At 39.2% G+C, this 19,254-nt stretch overlaps 1 protein-coding gene and 1 pseudogene across 7 annotated transcripts in view; one reads left to right on the top strand and one right to left on the bottom strand.

Annotated features, from left to right (window-relative positions):
* FHIT (fragile histidine triad diadenosine triphosphatase) overlaps positions 1 to 19,254 on the top strand; it is a 1,436,343-nt gene that overhangs the window by 864,553 nt on the left and 552,536 nt on the right. The window lies entirely within an intron of this gene.
* On the bottom strand, positions 17,528 to 18,609 carry LOC113628051 (ferritin heavy chain pseudogene; annotated as a pseudogene).

Raw genomic sequence — 19,254 nt, 5'->3', positions numbered from 1 at the left:
TGATGGTCAAATGCTTATCTGTTTTGCTTTAAGTGATGTGAAGTGCCCACACTAGATGTATTTGATTTCTGTTCTCCTTTGATTGCAAAACTTAAGTAGAAACCTACCATTACATGGCTGATGATTATACACATTTGGAAACATTACAAAAACAATTGTATAGTTCAAAATGTAAGTACATTCAATTAAAGTGTAACATAACATGATTATCCTGTAAAGCTAATCTTCTTGGTCCCCTTTGCTTCAACAAATACCCTCCTTGCAGGGCAAGGAACACTGATTCAATTTCATTCTGAAGTGGACATTGTAGTTTGACTCTGTATTATTAATTCCCTTTTGGTTTGGTTTATTACATGTGAAATTTCTTCTACTATTGGAAATTTAGCTACATATTCACATTATTATTTTATTCACCAAATCCTATTAGATTCAAAGTAAAAAAATCATTTTTAGCAACAGAATGAATTTAGTGGTAAGCGTTAAAAAATCCCAACTCTCAAGGCATTTCTCTATGCTAGATTATTGCTCTGTAGCTTTCATTAATTAGATTTCTGAAAAACAAATCAAAACAAAACGTTTTCACTAAAGGAAAAATGTATTTAAAACATTTCAAGTCTTAGTTTGCGCTTACAGATGTGTAAGAATCTATTTTAAATATATTAAACTAAGAATCTATTTTAAATATATTAAACTATGTCTGATGCTTATATACTGCATATTATTTAATTTATCAAAAGTTTCTAGTGACAGTCTAAAGTTAATATGAAGCTTAAGGGGTTTAATAATAATAATTTAATTTGGAAGCATCTGTGTCTTCAAAAACCCTCTGGTCACTTAACAGAATACAGTAAAATGTAATTATAAAATATGTATCATGCCTTCATATTTCTAAATTTCCATCATGTTTTTCTTCCTTTAATCATGTATAAAAATACGTATATGAATAATATGAAAAAACTCCAGGTTGGTATTTTACTCTCTGCGTATAAAGTGCTGACATGTTCTTTGAGTACTAAGAATGAGAATTAGAGGGACATATTAACCCTGTGGAAATAATCTGGTCACTTTTATATGACCTTTGGGGTGAATTCATGAATATCTAGAAGGCTCATGATCATCACATGCACTTCACTGATGCCTGTATTCACGAAAAGGGAAAACTCCTCAGGCAGGGATCCCTTCTAGCAAGAGTTTAGCATCTCTTTTGTTTCAAGGTTAACAAGGTTAACTCTCTATCTGTGGCAGGTGATACTGGTTTGCTAGTAGAGAGAGAATATTTCAAAGTAATTTAAAGACAAACTGAGCAGATGTAAAGAAAATAAACACCAAGTGATAGTACAGGGGGCGTAAGATGTGACCAAAACCATGAAGGTGACTGTGGTTGGGGAACTGCTCCTGGTGCACTCGGCCTCCTGGTGTGAAGTCTGGAGACCCCCAGGATCCTGGCCTTGCTTTAGTCCTGCAGTGTGACCTGGAGCAAGTCACATTTTCTGCAGCTTTGGGGACACTGGATCACTGTGGTCTAACAAGACAACATATGAAAGTGTATGGACCTCAGGAAGTACTCAAAATTGCCCAGTAGGAATCTTTCAGCTCCAAAATTCTCATTCTCTGTTTATTATCTGTGTGATTGGCAGAGTGAAAATAATGGGAAAATGGTGCTTCGAGTAAGAAGGCTGGGGGCAGGCCCAGGGTACTGGAAGTAATGCATTGCATACGGAATTTTAGGAGCTGAATTCTAATGAGCACCCTTGTTTTCTAGTGAGTGATCTTGAGAAAGTCAGGGCACCTCTCTGGACCTTAGACTTCTTGTTAATGAAACAGAAAGACTGGGTTGTAGAACGTTTGAGTTGCCTCCAAGGTCAGGAAGTTGGTGCTGATTTTGGGTGGCCTCAACCTGTAGCGGCTCGAAGCAGGATTTCGTTCCCCAACCGGAGATTGAAGTCAGGCCGCGGCAGTGAGAGCGCTGAATCCTAGCCACTAGACCACAAGGCCAGTGACAAGGCCCTGGCCCGTTGGCTTTGTGGAAATGAATTTTCACAAAAAGATGGAAAGTAGTGAAACAAGTAAAGTGTTTGTTAGGAGGAAAAAGAGTATGTGTGAATAGACACTCATGGGCGGGCTCAGAGAGAGAGTGATAGTTTGAATCACTTATGTGATTCCCTTTATCTCTTATCTGGGCGGGGCTCAGCTCCTCTCTGCCCCTGCCATTACTGTTATCTTAACTAGTCCACCAGAGGCAAAGTCCAGTTATTTACTCTGTTGTTATTTTTATGTGGAAGTATAAACAGGAGTCTGGCTGTAAATGTCTAACCTGGAGCCCATCTGTCTCCTGCCTCAATGCTTCCTTTGTGTCAGTTGGCTCAAACCTTAATTGGGTATAACAACCAGTGTCTCTCCCTGTCACCCTTGCCAAGTTAATGTTATGTCACATGTGGTCACATATGTGAAAGCACCTTAACATTGTAGGCTTGCCATCTATTTCAGGTAGTTATGATACCATTGTGATCTACTGTTGCTAAAAAACAGGAGTTTCAGTCCTAATGTACCCCCAGGATCTCTTGAAATACAGAGACTAGAACTTCTGCATGTACAGTAGACATCATGATGACTTGGAGATGTGTATGGGCAAGTGTGCCTGGACAAGTATTTTTCCAAAAACTTCCTTGGGCAATTCTGATATGGAATCTATGTTGAGAAGCCTGGATGGGTACCTTTTATATATAGGAAGTCCTTGGATTTCAGAAATTTCTCTATAGGCTTTGGGGTTCTTCTGTCAACCACTAGTTTTGTAATCTTGAGCAAGTTATTAAATCTCTCAATGCTTGGTTCCTCATATCGAAAGTGTGGACAGGGCCACCTCTCTTTCTCAAGTTGCTTGAAGAATTAGATGAGATATTGGCTGTCTATTCTTTGAAAGGTGGGTTCCGTGTAGCAAATGCTATGGTAACTATTATCTTTGGTTGGGGAAACCCTGATCCTAGAGAACTAAGAGGGCCAAGCATGTTTTGGGTATCCCTGATCAAGTAGATAACAAGTTAAAAGACCTTTAATAATATTCTTAATTCTCACTGAAATTTGTAGCTCTGCCTTCATTCTGGTCGTATCATTAGATTTAGTGTATAATTGAACATGTTTGATTTAATAAATTAGTTAAATGGGTGATCATTATGATTTAGATTTCATTTGACTCCTTGGGGCAATATTTGCTGGTATAAATACATTAGGTCGTTTGAAAGAATTATCAGAAAGATTAAAATATTAATAAGTTCCCCTATTTCAAATTTATATCTCACTAATTATAAATATCCATCTTTTCTTCTGTGTTACTTGTAATTTTTGATTTATAGCACACATTTTATAGAAATGTATATGTTTACTTATTGGATGCTTTTAGGTCAGTAACTTTATCATTTTTTTTAAGATTTATATGAATGTCTGAAATTGATACCAGGAAGAGAATTGCCACCTAGTTCAAATGTAGCATTCAGGATATACAGTCTTTCTCCCATTACAGTTGTTGGACAAGGCATAACACTTGAATTTAAATCAAAGTAAAAAGCATTTTTTTTAGTGTGCACCTGTTAAAATGCTTCTTTATTGGAGACTATTTGTGATGTGATTAGAAATGTAGAAAAAAATTTATCTCCAGTTAGCCATTTTTGTCACTTGTTGTTGCTTCATTTGTGTTTACTTGGGGCACTCAAATTTTATTTTGAGGTTTGGTCCTGAAAATATTTTCTTCTTCACACTACTCACTCACAGTAATGTTGCCACTGTCTCCCCGTGCCCCCTCCCCCCACTCCGGCTCTTCTTTTCCTTTAGTGAGTGTGCTTGCTTCTAGAACTTTACACAGGATAAACAAACTAAAAATAAAGGGGAAGCTTCACATTGTCATTGTTTTCATGAAAGTGTGAGAATGGCTGGATGATTTTCACTGAATTTGAAAAGTTTACTTTAAATGGTTTTACTTGAAATAGGGACTGGGTTGTGCCTATGGAAATTCACTTGAGAGGGACCTTGTGTGGGAGAAATTCAGGCATAAGCTGCCATCCTGTGGAGCACTTTAAACCAAGGTACCAAGAGCCCCAAGTGACTGTGTTTTTGTGCAGAGATGCTCTGGTGCCCCCTCTTAGTGGATTAACTGAGTTTCCCTCTTTTTCTTCCTAAAAGAATCCTGTGATACATAGGCATTTTCCCCCCTCCCCAGCCTCCACCCAAAAGATTATGGAAAGATGCCTCCATCCCCAGGACCAGGGATCCATACTGGTGTGAAAAGGCAGAAAGTCAGCAACCCAAAACACATTACGATAATTACAGTAAAATCACCACTGGAGAGGAACAGCTTGCCACATCATCTCTGGAAGCTTCCACAGTTACTATTGATACTTTATTCATTTGGTCTCACTGTGGACCTGCTGCAGTTTGAGTTGGGCCATTTTCTGTCCTTGACGTGGTCTTTAACATGCTCATAAGGGAAATTCCTTTATCTTCCTGTAAACACGGTCTGTACATTCCAGAAAATCTGGTACATTTCTCTAGCGTGCCTTTAACATTAAGCACTGTCTCTGCCCTTTTACTGGCAGCTAGTTATCCTAATCTATACAGTACTCTATCACCTATTCTGCTCAATGTTTGTTTGTTTGTTTGTTTCTGAGAAACATCATCCTGTCAGAACATATACTCATTTGCAGTAAAAATCAATTTTACATATTGATCAATTTGTCAGCACATCTTTTGAAAATTCATTGCATACGGTTTGCTTGGCCATACTGTATGGCCTGACCAACCAACTCCTGTGGAGTGAAGGGGGGGTCAGTGGGTGGGTAGATGAATGAGTAAATGAATAAGTTTTAAAAGGAAAATTCAGAGATTATGGAGGTTGAATAATGACCTGCAAATAGGCTCACATTCTTAGTTCCTGGAGCCTGTCAATGTTGCCTTCTGTGGCAGAAGGGTCTTTGCAGATGTGATTAAGAATCTGGAGATGACAGGTGGAGTCAGGATGGTGGTGTGGGAAGACATGGAGTTAGCGCCTCCCCACAACTAAGGCGCCTGCCAGCCGGTGGTGGGGAACTCTGACACCCAAGGAGATGGGAGGAACCCCGAAGTGAACCGACGGCTTGTGGGATCTTGGTTCATGAGTCTGGGGTTGGGCCGGAGCTCCTGCGGTGGGAGTTCTGAGTCCGAACCACTGGACTAACAGAGAATGTAAGAACCCAGGGAATATTCATCAGAGTGAGGTCTCACAGAGTTCCTCATCTCAGCACCAAGACCCAGCTCTACCCAATAGCCTACAAACACCAGTGTTGGAAGCCTCAGGCCAAACAAACAGTAAAACAGGAACTCCCACTAATTAAAAAAAAAAAAGAAAGAAAAGAAAAAGAGACAGCAAAAAAATTATGTCACAGATGAAGGAGCAAGGTAAAAACCTACCAGACCAAATAAATGAAGAGGAAGTAGGTAATCTACCTGAAAAAGAATTCAGAGTAATGATAGTAAAGATGATCCAGAATCTCGGAAACAGAATGGAGGCACGGATTGAGAAAATACAAGAAATGTTTAACTAAGATCTAGAAGAACTAAAGAACAAACAGAGTTGAACAACACAATAACTGAAATAAAAAATAAAAAAAAAATTGATTGCTATTTATTGAAGGAATCAATAACAGAATAACTGAGCCAGAAGAACGAATAAGTGAGCTGGAAGACAAAATGGTAGAAATAACTGCCGAGGAGCAGAATAAAGAAAAAAGAATGAAAAGAATTGAAGACAGTCTCAGAGACCTCTGGGACAACACTAACCACACCAACATTCGAATTGTAGGGGTCCCAGAAGAGGAAGAGAAAAAAAAAAAAAGTCAGAAAATATTTGAAGAGATTATGGTTGGAAACTTCCCTAACATGGGAAAGGAAATAGTCACCCAAGTCCAGGAAGCACAGAGAGTCCCATACAGGATAAACCCTAGGGAAAACACACCAAGACACATATTAATCAAGCTAACAAAAATTAAATTCAAAGAAAAAATATTAAAAGCAGCAAGGGCAAAAAAAAAATAACATACAAAGGAATCCCCATGAGGTTATCAGCTGATTTTTCAGTGGAAACTCTGCAGGCCAGAAGGGAGTGGCAGGATATACTTAAACTGATGAAAGAGAAAAACCTACAACCAAGATTACTCTGCCCAGCAAGGATCTCATTCAGATTGGATGGAGAAGTCAAAAGCTTTTCAGACAAGCAAAAGCTACGAGAATTCAGCACCACCAAACCAGCTTTACAACAAATGCTAAAGAAACTTCTCTAAGTGGGAAACACAAGAGAAGAAAAAGACCCACAAAAACAAACCCAAAACAGTTAAGAAAATGGTAATAGGAACGTACATATCAATAATAACCTTGAATGTAAATGGATTAAATGCCCCGACCAGAAGACAAAGACTGGTTGAATGGATACAAAAACAAGACCCATAGATATGCTGTCTACCAGAGACCCACTTCAGACCTAGGGACACATATAGACTGAAAGTGAAGGGATGGAAAAAGATATTACATGCAAATGGAAATCAAAAGAAAGCTAGAGTAGCAATACTTGTATCAGATAAAATAGACTTTAAAATAAAGACTGTTACAAGAGATAAGGAGGGACACTACATAATGATCAAAGGATCAATCCAAGAAGAAGATATAACAATTATAAATGTTTATGCACCCAACATAGGAGCACCTCAATACATAAGGCAAATGCTAACAACCATGAAAGGGGAAATCGACAGTAACACCATAATAGTAGGGGACATTAACACCCCACTTAAACCAACGGAAAGATCATCCAAACAGAAAATAAAGAAGGAAACACAAGCTTTAAATGACACAATAGACCAGATAGATCTAATTGATATTTATAGAACATTCCACCCAAAAGTGGCAGAATATACTTTCTTCTCAAGTGCACATGGAACTTTATCCAGGATACATCACATCTTGGGTCACAAATCAAGCCTTGGAAAATTTAAGAAAATTGAAATCATATCAAGCATCTTTTCTGACCACAATGCTATGAGACTGGAAATCAATTACAGGAAAAAAACTGTAAAAAAAAACCCACAAATACACGGAGACTAAGCAGTGTGCTACCAAACAATCAAGAGATCACTGGAGAAATCAAAGAAGAAATTTAAAAAAATACTTAGAAACAAATGACAATGAAAACACGAAGACCCAAAACCTATGGGATGCAGCAAAAGCAGTTCTAAGAGGGAAGTTTATAGCTATACAATCTGATCTAATGAAACAAGAAAAACCTCAAATAAACAATCTAACCCTACCCTTAAAACAACTAGAGGAAGAACAAAGAAAACCCAAAGTCAGTAGAAGGAAAGAAATCATAAAGATCAGAGCAGAAATAAATGAAATAGAAACCAAGAAAACAATAGCAAAGATCAATAAAACTAAAACTTGTTCTTTGAGAAGATAAACAAAATTGATAAACCCTTAGCCAGACTCAAGCAAAAAAGGGAGAGGACGCAAATCAATAAAATTAGAAATGAAAAAGGAGAAATCACAACTGACACTGAAGAAATACAAAGAATTAGACTACTACAAACAACTATATGCCGATAAAATGGACAACCATGAAGAAATGGACAAATTCTTGGTACAATTTTCCAAGACTGAACCAGGAAGAATTAGAAAACATAAACAGACTTGTCACAAGCAATGAAATAGAAACCGTAATTTAAAAATCTTCCAACAAACAAAAGTCCAGGAACAGGTGGCTTCACAGGCGAATTCTATCAAACATTTAGAGAAGAGCTAACACCGATCCTTCTCAAACTCTTCCAAAAAATTGCAGAGGGAGAAACACTCCCACACTCATTCTATGAGGCCACCGTCACCCTGATACCAAAACCAGACAACGATGTCACAAAGAAAGAAAACTACAGGCCAATATCACTGATGAACATAGATGCAAAAATCCTCAACAAAATACTAGCAAACAGAATCCAACAGCACATTAAAAGATCATAGACCATGATCAAGTGGGATTTATCCCAGGGATGCAAGGATTTTTCAATATACGCAAATCAATCAATGTGATATGGCACATTAACAAATTAAGGAATGAAAACCATGTGATCATCTGAATAGTTGCAGAAAAAGCTTTTGACAGAATTCAACACCATTTATGATAAAAACTCTCCAGAAAGTGGGCATAGAGGGAACCTACCTCAACATAATAAAGGCCACATATGATAAACCCACAGCCAAGATCATTCTCAATGGTGGAAAACTGAAAGCATTTCCACTAAAATCAGGAACAAGACAAGTATGTCCACTCTTGCCACTCTTATTCAACCTAGTTTTGGAAGTCCTAGCCACAGCAAGCAGAGAAGAAGAAGAAATAAAAGGAATACGAATTGGAAAAGAAGAAGTAAAACTGTCACTGTTTGCCGATGACATGATACTATACACAGAAAATCCTGAAGATGCCACCAGAAAACTACTAGAACTAATCAATGAATTTGGTAAGGTTGCAGGATACAAAATTAATGCACAGAAATCTTGCATTCCTATACACCAACAACAAAAAATCAGAAAGAGAAATTAAGGAAACCCTCCCATTTACCATTGCAACAAAAAGAATAAAATACCTAGGAATAAACCTGCCTAAGGAGGTGAAAGACTTGTACTCAATAAATATAAAACACTGATGAAAGAAACCAAAGATGACATAAACAGATGGATAAATATACCATGTTCTTGGATTGGAAGAATCAGTATTGTGAAAATGACTATACTACCCAAAGCAATCTACAGATTCAATGCAATCCCTATCAAACTACCAATAGTATTTTTCACAGAATTAGAACAAAAAATTTTACAATTCGTATGGAAACACAAAGACCCTGAATAGCTAAAGTGATCTTGAGAAAGTAAAATGGAGTTGGAGGAATCAGGCTCCCTGACTTCAAACTATACCACAAAGCTACAGTAATCAAGACAGTATGGTATTGACACAAAACCAGAAATTTAAATCAGTGGTACAAGATAGAATGCCCAGAGATAAACCCATGCACCTATGGGCACCTAATTTACGACAAAGGAGGCAAGAATATACGATGGAGAAAACACAGCCTCTTCAATAAGTGGAGCTGGGAAAACTGAACGGCTACATTTAAAAGAATGAAATTAGAACACTTCCTAACACCATACACAAAAGTACACTCAAAGTGGATTAAACACTTAACCAGACACTATAATACTCTTAGAGGAAAACATAGGAAAAACACTCTTTGACATAAACCACAGCAAGATCTTTTTTGACCCACCTCCTAGAGTAATGGAAATAAAAACAAAAATAAACAAATGGGACTTAAACTTAAAAGCTTTTGTACAGCAAAGGAAACCATAAACAAGACAAAAAGACAACCCTCAGAATGCGAGAAAATATTTGCAAATGAAACAACAGACAGTGGATTAATCTCCAAAATACGCAAACAGCTCATGGAGCTCAATTTCAAAAAAACAAACAATCCAGTTAGAAAATGGGCTGAAGACCTAAATAGACATCTCACCAAGGAAGACATGCAGATGGCTAAGAGGCACATGAAAAGATGCTCAACATCGCTAATCATTAGAGAAATGCAAATCAAAACTACAATGAGGTATCACCTCACACCAGTCAGAATGGCCATTATCAAAAAATCTAGAAACAATAAATGCTGGAAAGGGTGTGGTGAAAAGGAAATCCTCCTGCACTGTTGGTCGGAATGTAATTGATACAACCACTGTGGAAAACAGTGTGGAAGTCCCTTAAAAAACTAAAATAGAACTACCATATGACCAAGCAATCCCACTACTGGGCATATACCCTGAGAAAACCATAATTCAAAAAGTGACATGTACCACAATGTTCACTGAAGCACTATTTACAGTAGGACATGGAACCAACCTAAACGTCCATCGACAGATGAATGGATAAGGAAGATGTGGCACATATATGCAATGGAATATTACTCAGCCATAAAAAGAAACGAAATTGAGTTATTTGTAGTGAGGTGGGTGAACCTAGAGTCTGTCATACAGAGTGAAGTAAGTCAGAAAGAGAAAAGCAAATACCGTATGCTAACACATATATATGGAATCTAAAAAGAAAAAAATGGTACTGATGAACCTAGTTGCAGGGCAGGAGTAAAGAGGTAGACAGAGAAAATGGACTTGAGGACATGGGGTGGGAGGGCAAAGCTGGGGCAAAGTGAGAGTAGCATTGACATATATACACTACCGAATGTAAAATAGTTGGCTGGTGGGAAGCAGCAGCATACACAGGGAGGTCGACTCAGTGCTTTGCGATGACCTAGAGGGGTGGGATAGGGGGTATGGGAGGGAGGCTCAAGAGGGAAGGGATTTGGGGTCATGTGTATGCATATGGCTGATTCGCTTTGTTGTACAACAGCAACTAACACAGTATTGTGAAGCAATTATACTCCAATAAAGATCTATTAAAAAATAAAACAGGGGCTTCCCTGGTGGTGCAGTGGTTGAGAGTCCGCCTGCCAATGCAGGGGACACGGGTTCGTGCCCCGGTCTGGGAAGATCCCACATGCCGCAGAGCGGCTGGGCCCGTGAGCCATGGCTGCTGAGCCTGCGCGTCTGGAGCCTGTGCCCCGCAATGGGAGAGGCCACAACAGTGAGAGGCCCGCGTACTGCAAAAAAAAAAAAAAAAAAAAAAGGAAGAAAACAAACGAAAAAAACCCAAAACACAACAAAAAAAGAATCTTGAGATGAGATATCCCAAATTATCTGGGTAGGCCCAGCATAATTAAAGGGTCTTTGTAAGAGGGAGGCAAGAGAGTCAGCATTAGAAAAAAGGAAATATGACAACAGAGGCAGAGATTGCAGTGATGCTCTTTGAAGATTGCAGAAGGGGTCACAAACCAAGGAATACAGGCCGCCACTAGAAACTGAAAAAGGCATGGAAATGGATTCTCCCCTTCAAGCCACCAGAAGGAAGCAGCCCAGTCAACATCTTGCCTTCAGCCCTGTGAAACTGACTTCAGACTTCTGGCCTCCAAAACTGTAAGAGAATAAATCTGTGTCTTTCTAAGCCATGAAGTTTATAGTTAACTTGTTACAGCACTAATAGGAACTTAATACAGAGGTACGTAAACTCATAAAATGTCAGGTAATGAGTACTATAGTCCAACAGGAGTATAGTTCTGCTGACGAGGAATGTGATGCTCCCTCCATCACATCACATGTTCAGGATGCCAGTAATTGTGGTTTTGACCCTTCTGATGAGGTGTATGTGTTGTGACAAGGCCCAAAGGATAGAGACTTGGGACTTGGGTGGAATTTACTTGATATATTTCACTGCTTCCTGAAGGCTTTTTTTCTTTCTTTCTCTTTCTCTCTTTTTAAACAACTAGGTTCTTTTTATGAAGGAACATCTCCCTCTACTAATCCCATACCTTTCTCTTCAGCTTTCCCCATAGTTGATTTTTCTGATTTCTATTTCACTCTTGATTCAGTGCTGTTCTTTTCAGAGAAGAAAATCTTCCTTTTAACTTCCAAGGAAAGAGGCAGGCACTCTTTGCTTCTTATTGTGATTTGATAGGATTTTCAGTATGTCTCATGTCCAGAAAATCCTCTACTGCTTCGTCGCTGCATTGTGTAAGGATGTGTTGAGCTTTTTTAGGTGGCCAATATGGAATCTTGGATTAGTAATTCCCAGTACTAATGTTCTGTAGCACCTATGGAGTTTTGACAGTTTCTCCTGCATAATAGCTGTCTCCTTGGTGTAGTGATTTGTTAACAGAAAGATAATATCATTATTTTAATATTTTTATTAGCGTTTTTATGAGGCTCCATCCCACGCAAACTGCATGTCGGTCACTTTGTGGTAGTTAACTATTGCAGCATCCATGAAATTTGGGTATGGTTGGATTTCATTGTGAAGAGTAAGCAACAGAAAAATCTAATGAGAAACAGAGGAATTCTAATAGACCCTCTGATAAAGGGATGGTTTCATTTTGAGAGTTGCTGCATTTCATGTTTATCAAAGATTACAAATGTCAGTCCCAGAGTAAGTAGAATCCTCAGAAAAGTTTAGTGATGTATGTATTTGTTACAGGGATTGATTTTCAAAAGTCCTTAACTAGACTTTGTTTGATTGATCCTCGTACATACCTATAAGGAAGAAAGTAATTTAAATGGATACAAGTTGTTTGATTCTTTTAAAATCTAAAGTTGAGTAAAAAATTGAACCTTAAGGTTTTAAGAATATATATTATTCACTTCAAATTGACACATTACTGGAAACGTATACTTTGCCCTGAAAATTTATTTTAAGACTCCTGTACGGCTGTGGTTTACAAATTTTATTGTGAATAAGAATCATTTGGAGTCACTTAATGAAACATTGTTTCTTGGGCCTCTTACCTCAGAGATTTTGTTTCAGTCAGTTAAGAGTGGACTCTGGAATCTCTGTTTTTACCAGTCACTATAGATAATTCAACAATCCTCAGGGTATTCTTCAAGAAACACTGCTATATATACCCCACCAATAAAGAAAATAGTGTGTGCTATTTAAGAAATTCCTGAAGTCTTTTCAGAAAAATAGTTGTTGGAAATGCCGTTTGCCATATGTAAGATATGCTGTGCTGAGTTACAGAACACTTTAGGAAAAGGCTTAATGTGTTTCTAGTGAGCCTATAGCGTTTGTTAAGGTTCTGGATTTCACTCCAATTGGTAGCGCTGCGAGCGGCATCCTTTAGGTTTGGCTGTAATGTGTTTAGCTCAGTGGCACGGAAACTGGCAGATATTTCTGTAAGACATACCTACTGAGAAATAGTGCTTGCTGCCAGTACCTTGATCTGCATACATCGAGCACTTAACAGTTTGCATTTTTTGTTTATTCACTTGTCCTAAATGCTTAATGAACGGGTTCCCTAAGGCTTTAATTTCCAGCCAATCCTAAGTTTATTACTAAAGTTTATCAAGCAGTAAACACACTATTGCACTTACACTGTCATGTTTTTATAAAGCAGCTTATAAAAGGTGACATCTGGCAAAGAGGCAGATCTATAAAAATCATGTGGGTGGGTATTGTGTCATTTTTTCTTCCGTACTCCCAGGAAGAGTAATATTATTTTGACACACACGTACATACCCACTGTCAAGTTTCTATTTTTATAGTTAGCTTACTGCATATATCCTTAAGCTATACAAAACCTTTGGGCTAATGCAAAAAGTGACATTTCTGCATATTTATTACAATGCCATTTTAGAGGTTGACTTTGCCTGATAGGATTTTTCCAAGAACAGTGTCATCTTCGTGACAGTAGACATTGTTGAGAACAATACTACTGTGCAGTTAGTCAGGAGAGGTCAAATATGGAAGGACAAATCATAAATAGCTTAATTTAAGGCTTGGCATGATTATTTCTCAATATTTGCTAGATACAGGGACAGAAGAAACTACAACACAACGCTGATGAGCAGATCCCTAAGTAGTCAGAATCTGAACTCATCCTTTGTCAACATACACCCTACCCCGAAGTTCAGAAACCCTACTCCTAGGTTTATACCCCCAAAATGAATGCATTTACCCACCAAAAGACTGGAGAAGAATGTTCATAACAGCTTTCTTTAGAAAAGCCCAAACTAGAAGCAGCCCAGATGTCCTTCAGTCACCAAATGGATAAATGTAGTAGACTTGTAAAATGGAATACTTCACAGCAGTTGAAAGCATACCACCTACTGTCCCATGCAGCAACATTAATGAATCTCAGAGACAGTTGAATGAAAGAAGCTGGCTACTGAAGAGTACCTACTGTATGATGTACTGTATTGGAAAATTCAAGAACTGACAGAACTGACCAATGGTGATAGAAGTTAGAATAGCACTTACGTGTGTGTGTGTGTGTGTGTGTGTGTGTAGGTGGGAGGTAGTTTATTGAGGGCACTGTCTGGGAAGGGGCAGAGGGAGTCTTCTGGAGTAATGGAAACACAGTGTTTCACTGTCTGGGTCCTGGTTACCTGTGTGTATACATATGCAAAAATGCAGAGTGGCACACTTAAGATTATCCCACCTTACTATATGTTCTGGATACCTATTGCTGGGTAATAAACCATTGAAAAACGTAACAGCTGAAAACAGTTTGTTGGTATTATATCTCACAATGGTGTGGGTCAGGGATTCGCAAAGGGCAGTGCAAGGATGATTGGATTATCTCATCCAGTAAAGTCTGGTACCTCGACTGGGGCGACTCCAATGGCAGAAAGTCAGTTAGGTTCGCCCCTGCGCCTTCTCTCTCCCCGCCCCACCCCCTGGGGCTATCTAAATGGGCTTTCTCGGGACATGTTGACCTCAAGATGGTCAGACTTCTTACCTTAGAACAGTTCATGACTTTAAGAGCTGGTGTTTTAAGAGAGTAAGTGGAGACACAACAGTTTCTTAAGACCTGGGCAGAGTAAGTTTGGCTGAATTCTCTTGGTCAGAGTACTCACCGAGCCCACCAGACTCAAGGAGACAGACCCCCTACCTGTCACTGGAAGGGATGTTAAAGATTTTGCCACCACATTTTATAGACACAATATCTCAATTTAAAAGTTTTCTTTAAAAAGTTAAAATCGGTCACATTACTCTCAAAACTTTATTTTCTGTTGGAAGGTATTGCAAAATTTAAATCTAGTTCTGAAAAACACAAACAGCAAAAGAGACCCTCCATCTGAAATCACAGTTTCCATCCTATCATACATCTCCTCTCCATTTCTTTTTGAGGTTGAAAATTCTGTGACTTTTTCTTATGTTATTTGAAGTTTCTGGGCTTTGAGTTTTATTTTTGCCAGGCTTGGGTGAACTTAGACTTTTATTTAATCATTTACGGCCTAAAGTTAACTGTCAGATTGAAGTCAGATAAGGCTTCTGATACAACTGAAATCCTTTGCTCCTTTTGATTTATGGATAATGAATTTTCCCTCTTATGGTCATAGTATGATTTTTAAGAAAGAAATCCTATATTTCTTATTAATCATCTATCAGAGCTATGTTGCCCAACCGGTCTCTTTGTACAAATCCTTATTAAGAGATGAGCACAGGGCAGCTGCATTTATGAAGTGAGGTTTTATATGAGATGGACTGGCAATGTTTATTCAAGCTAAATAAAGCCAGCGTGAAAGCAGAGCCTTTTAAATTATTTGGCTTCATTTGAACATGCCACTGATGTAGACAGCTTGGGCAAGCAGTGTGTGTACACAAAAAGCTACATTATCAAACATATCGAAAGGTTTCAATGCCAGCACACCAAACATCTCTAGCAGAGATAATTACTGCACCCGTGCTGGGCATAATTTAGGTCAAAAGAAGCACTTCAGCCAGATCTTTAAACAACATTGTACATCTCATTTGAAGTTTTTGGGACCATATCTCAATTTTGTGCCAGTATCTTCAAAGTCCATTTTACAGAGTCAAGATTAGAAACCTCTGACTTCATATCCTCTCAGATTTTCTTTTTAATTAATTGCAGAATGCTATCCTTTTGCTCCCTCCCCACAACCCCCATCAAACCAGAAAGAATTTGTGCAGTAATTCCATATCATTGTAATTTCAAGACTCTGCTTTCATTTGTCACTTAAAGAGCTTTGCAGTATGTAAAGCAGTTAACCCAGCTCCAAAGCCGTATCACTTTGTCAAAAGAGAGTTGTTTGCACTTTACGTGACAAGCTATTTGTATAAAGTGCCAGGGTGTGCACTAAATATACTGCATGAAATCTAAGTTATAGATGATGGAATCTTGTTTGTAGTGCTTGTCATTTGCTGCTCACTCTTTCCCCCCCAGTCTTCTAACTCCCTCCCCCCAGCCGAACGGGACTGTTTTGAAGAGACCCCTTTAATTTTGACAATATTAATGGTGTTGCCTGAGCTACATCAGAAGGCACACAATTCTAGAGTTTGATGAACACATTTGTTTCCTCTCACTGATCTCTGACTCTTGAAAACTGTAGACTGCTTAGAGAAATGCTAACGTGCATATCTGTATATGTGTCACGTCTAAAGCATGTTTATGTGTACAAATAATATCCACGTGTGGGGCTGTGAGTATAACAGAAGCATGACCTTAGGAATTGGCTAGGTTCTAATCCATTCCCTTCTGTTCTCAAGCAGTATGACCTTGGACAAAATAAGATGTCTGAATGTGTTTGCTCATCTGTAATTTGGGGGAACTAATCCCAACCCTCGGGATTCTTGGTGCGTTGGTTTTCATGTGTGGCGTATCATGAATACTAGAAGTCCCTACATTCTTAGGACTATCACAGTAAGCACATTTTCTGGGCTGCGAGTTGAGCTGATTCTCTGTAGAAGGTTTCTTGGGTTTTGTTTTAATCTAAACATTTCCAAGAATTAGTTATTCATATTTAAATTGTTAACAAATGTAATATATATATATATATATATATATGTATTTGATACCTACTTCATGTAGATATCCTTCACAGTAAACTAGGTCCATCCTGGGATATAGCGTTTCCACCATGCTTCTCAAAGGTGTCCACAAGCCAACACCAGTGGCTTATTATCACCCGCGGGCCTATGCAAAATACGGATTCTCAGATCCCAACCCAGACCTTTTGAAATAGAAACTGCATTTCAACCTTTATTTATTTTCACACTAAAGTTAAAGAAGAACTTTTCTAGTAGAATGATCACTGGTTCTTAAGTTGGAAGACGTAGGTTCTCATGGAGTTTTTTTGTTTTTTTTTAAAAGGTTTTTAACCAGGACCTTCAGTAAGAAATAGATTGAATATCATTACCCAACGAAGAGGAGCATACGTGCTCATAAACACATGTAGTTAAAACAAAAGTTGCACCAAACAGTATTTACCCTTGCTGTATGCTGAGCACTCAGACATTTTTTATTTCAACTTAAAATATGCCAGCCATGGCCCCTTAAATTGATTTTATAATCATTCGTAAAGAACTGTTGTTTTACATGACACCGTGCACTTTTTCCTCCCTAGGCCTTGATTTTCTCAACTGTAAAAGCGTGTATGTTGTATCAATTGATTTCAAATGTCTCTTAGCTTAGACAGCCTGTGATGCGCTTCAAAATGTGAAAATCCACTTCTGGACCGCATTTTAAAAGCAGCATGTTTATTGGTTATTGTATGTGTTGTTTTATTGAGAGGGCGGAAGGAGCGCAGACAAACAATGGCTCACAGACCACAGCTTTTGCATAATAAAAGCTCACAGCCCAGAGTGGTAAACGGTGCAAAGTGAACAATTACATGCTGGTCCTAAACATGTGTCATTATTTAAAACAAACAAAACACACTTTTAAGCTTTTAAAAATGTGTATAGTTTGTCAGTGTGAACATAGTGAACGAAATCCTCGTCCTGTCTAATACACAATCAGAATATTTTTTTTGCTGGGGGGGAGGTACCAAATTACTTTATTTGAAGGAATGGTGCTAAGGAAAGAACTCGTAGATGTTTTGGTACAACTTACGGAAAAGGTAAAGGTAACCCAAACACGCATGCACTGCCTTGATGCAGGGAAGTCACCCCTGTCGCTACAGGAAGCCAGCCTAAGGCTTAGCTCTCATTATCTCTGTATTCCAGGGTGTGCTTGTCAAAGAGATACTCTGTCATGCCAGATTCGGGGGCCCCCATCTTGGGCAAGTTGGTTATGTGGTCACCCAGTTCTTTGATGGATTTCACCTGCTCATTCAGGTCATGAGTCTCAATGAAGTCACACAAATTGGGGTCATTTTTGTCAGTGACCAGTTTGTGCAGTTCCAGTAGTGACTGATTCACACTTTTTTCCAAGCGTAGCGCACATTCCATTGCATTCAGCCCATTCTCCCAGTCATCATGGTCTGGTTTCTTGATATCCTGAAGGAAGATTCGGCCACCCTGTTGGTTATGCAGCTGATTCATCAGTTTCTCAGCATGTTCCCTCTCCTCACGAGATTGATGAAGAAAGTATTTGGCAGAGTTCTTCAAAGCCACATCACTGCGGTCAAAATAATACAACACGGACAGGTAGACGTAGGAGGCATATAGCTCCAGGTTGATCTGGTGGTTGACGGCGGCCTCCGAGTGCTGGTGGTAGTGCTGGCGCCCCTGCGAGTGGGACGCGGTCGTCATGGCGGGCGGCCGAGGAGAGGCGGCAGCGGGGACCTTGGGGCGGTCGGAGGGCGCCGTGAGGTGGTGGCGAGGGTTGGGGCTGGGCGGCCGGCCGGAGCGGGGGACGAGCGTCGGGTTCCGTCCAAGCACTGTTGAAGCAGGAAACTGTGGCGACTCTCCGCGAACTCTGCAGTGGAGAAAGCTGACAACATCTTGACCGGTGATGAGAATTGAAAGATCACCAGTGAAGGGCAATCATCGTGTCCCTCCTGATGTGATGCCCTGAGAAGGGCACAATGTGGCCAGTACAGTTTTGGGGCCAGGAATATGTAACCCGAATCCAATCTCCAGGACACATCAGAGAAACCCCAGTAAGGAATAGTTCTATTAAAAAAAAAAAAAAAGTATGTTGAAGGTACAAGTGGGGATATATTGTGAAACAAAAAAAGTCAAAGAAATGTTTGAGATCAAAGGAGACTACAGAGACAGGGGCCCTAAATGAGAGCCTATACTAGATCTTACAATGGACAGGGAGAATGCCATAAGGGACATCACTAGTTAATAGACAAAACTGGGGAAGAAGATGGTGGATTAGATAAAATATGGTACCAATGTTACATTTACTGAAGCTGGTTGCTGTACTGTGGTGATAAGAGAAATTGTCCTTATTCTTAAATGCACACTGAATGAAACATTTTCAAAATAAGGACAGGAAATAAACAGTATGTGTATAGGGAGAAAGTACAAATGATAAGCAGATGGGGAAAATGTTAACTCAAGATGGATCTGGGGTGTAGCTAGGTGTTCCTTGTGCTATCTGGTTCGTGGAATTTGGGGATACATTTGAAATTAATTCCAAATTAAAATTTTTGAAATTTTCCTTCCTCTCCTCTAATGGTGCCCCTTTGTGTTTCCAGAATGCCTGGAGTGCTTTTGCCTTGGGCCTTGTGCCTTTTTAAAGCCAAGCTGGGCTGAGCTGGAGCCCCCTGTATTCTCTAGTTTCCCGAAGCTCTTCGCTTCCTCGGGAGCTGACAGAATAGGCCTGCAGTGCCCACCTCCCGTCTCTGCCCTTGTCCCTCAGGCCTTTTGGTCTGTCCCTCTTCTGTCACACCTACCTCTGCTTC

The sequence above is a fragment of the Aethalodelphis obliquidens genome, unplaced genomic scaffold (genome assembly GCF_003676395.1).
Source record: "Aethalodelphis obliquidens isolate GAN/ISIS:26980383/991018 unplaced genomic scaffold, ASM367639v1 scaffold22, whole genome shotgun sequence".
In the NCBI taxonomy this organism is placed as follows: Eukaryota; Metazoa; Chordata; class Mammalia; order Artiodactyla; family Delphinidae; genus Aethalodelphis; species Aethalodelphis obliquidens.
The sequence above is the reverse complement of the archived record's forward strand: the minus strand, read 5'-3'. Positions and strand labels throughout refer to the sequence as shown.